The sequence below is a fragment of the Octopus bimaculoides genome, chromosome 26, assembly GCF_001194135.2.
Source record: "Octopus bimaculoides isolate UCB-OBI-ISO-001 chromosome 26, ASM119413v2, whole genome shotgun sequence".
NCBI classification, from domain to species: Eukaryota; Metazoa; Mollusca; class Cephalopoda; order Octopoda; family Octopodidae; genus Octopus; species Octopus bimaculoides.
Genome location: NC_069006.1, coordinates 967,450 through 969,932, shown reverse-complemented (window position 1 = coordinate 969,932; position 2,483 = coordinate 967,450). Strand labels below are relative to the sequence as shown.

Here is a 2,483-nt window from a genome sequence, read left to right as displayed (position 1 = left end):
TTTGGCTGCGGCTATGCCGGAGCATTACTTTGAAGGATTTTAGTGAAACAAATCGACTCCAGGACTTATTCTTTGCAAGCCTTGTACTTATTACATCGGTATATCTGCCGAGCTGCAAAGTTACGGGGATATAAAGACATCAACACCAGATGTCATGCAGTGATGGGAGTGGCAAACACAAACACGCACACACACACACACACACACACACACACACGTACCCGTACTCACAAACACACACATTCACACATATATATACGACGGGCTTCTTTCAGTTTCCGTTTCCGAAATCCACTCATAAACTTGGTCGGCCCGAGGCTATAGCAGAAGACACTTGCCCAAGGTGGCACCACGCAGGGGCAAACTTCTCACTACACACCCACGCCTGCACCTATGCGTGTGTGTGTGTGTGTGTATACATATATATATACTTTTATTGTTATACTTGTTTCAGTCGATTAGACTACGGCCTTGCTGGAGCACCGCCTTAAAGAATTTTCATCGAACGAATCGACCCCAATACTCATATTTTTCTGTAAAGTGTGGTATAAATTCTTCCGGTTTCTTTTGCTAAACTGCTTGTCTTTTTGGCCCTGAGGCTATATTTTGTTCCTTTCTTGTTTGTTTCGTCTTTATCCGTCGTCTTAAACTATACCTATTCACTTTCGTGCGTCCACTCTGCATTGTTTTGCTTACTCTCGGCTCTATATTCTCCGCAACTGGCGCCGCCAGCGTGGAAGGTTCTCAGTTTTGTCATTGAAGATGCGAAACTGCGTAATACCATCTGGTTGATAACGGGTGAAGAATTGGGGACCTTCTGTGTTTTTCTCCTGTCCAGTTGCACACTCAGTAAACGCTGTACGTTTTTACCCTGTCGTTATTTATTTACAATAAATTTTTTTTTTCATTTATTATTGTTACGTACCGCATTATAACGACGCATTTCGTCGTCTCTGCAGGACTGACCGGAACAGCGTACCTCGCTGACTGACACTACCGACAGTATCAATCCACTATTTATTAATAGTGGGCCAGCCCACCTGAGGGCGTCCGCCGCAACAGATACCGTAAATCTTCGAGTATAATCCGCACTTCTTTTCCCAAAATTTAAATTTCTAGTGCGTACTATATACGAGGTTAAAAATGAAAAATATTTTCTAAGCAAAATTTTCTAAGTGATAAATATGTAAAGGCAATTTACTTAATGTTTATTTTTCATTGACGTTATTACTGTTATTTCTTTATTTTCTGCAAACAAAATGCACAAAAAAGCTACACGTTTGCATTATGTTATATATACAATAATAATAAAGAACTTTACTGTATATATATCAATAACAATAAAGGACATTACCGTATATACGTTTACAAACCAAGGACATTATATAGACCTCCTTGACTGAAGTTAGAGAAGGGGTGCGTATTATACACAAGGTTAAGGTTCTTCAGAGGTACAGCCCCCTAAAAATCCCCTGCGTATTATACTCAAGGGCGGACTATACTCGAGGATTTACGGTATATACTCTTTGATTAAGTGGTCATTGCCAGTCCTGATTTAACTCGTCCTTTGACGAGTTTTTCTTCCATACCGTAGCGTGTCCAGCAGCTTCCGAATCGTCAAGCACGCTTGGTGATCATTGCCCGTTGGGTCGTTGTCGGTTTATCCACTTCTCGGATTCTCTGCCTTCCCAGAATGCAATTCGGACTTCCCATCAGTTCACTTCTTTCTTCCTTTTTTTGTTTTTCCCAACTTGAATTCATTACAAGTTGTAATTTCCTTCTTGTAATTTCCGAACAAGAAGTTAATGTCCGAACAAGTAGTTACTTTTAACAGCGTTTCCGTTGTTTATAAATTTTCCCAGTGGATTTTTTTTCTTATTTATTTTTATCGATAAATTTACAACAGTTATAAGCAAATGAATACGTGTGTGTGTGTGTGTGTGTGTGTGTGTGTGTGTGTGTGTAATTCAAAACGGAGAAAAAGACAAGAAAAGAACATATATATATATAGGCGCAGGAGTGGCTGTGAAGTCAGAAGCTTGCTTCTCAATCACATGGTTCTGGGTTCAGTCCCACTGCGTGGCACCTTGGGCAAGTGTCTTCTGCTACAGCCTCGGACCGACCAACGCCTTGCGAGTGGATTTAGTAGACGGAAACTGAAAGAAGCCCGTCATATGTGTGTGTGTGTGTGTTTCCCCCATCGCTTGACAAGCATCGTTTGACAACCGATGTTGGCGTGTTAACGTCCCCGTAACTTAGCGGTTCGGCAAGAGAAACTGATAGAATAAGTACTAGGCTTACATAGAATAAGTCCTGGCTTCTACATGTTGGACTAAAGGCGGTGCTCCAGCATGGCCGCAGTCAAATGACTAAAACAAGTAAAAGAATAAAAGAATATATACACACACTTACTAGTTGTGAGCAGTTTCGACGAGAACCGAAACAGATTTAATTCTGTAGATTAAGCACAAAGGAAAGCTATG

General features: G+C 40.9%; 1 protein-coding gene across 2 annotated transcripts in view; it reads left to right on the top strand.

Annotated features, from left to right (window-relative positions):
* Positions 1-2,483, top strand: part of LOC106871338 (uncharacterized) — a 362,069-nt gene that overhangs the window by 82,432 nt on the left and 277,154 nt on the right. The window lies entirely within an intron of this gene.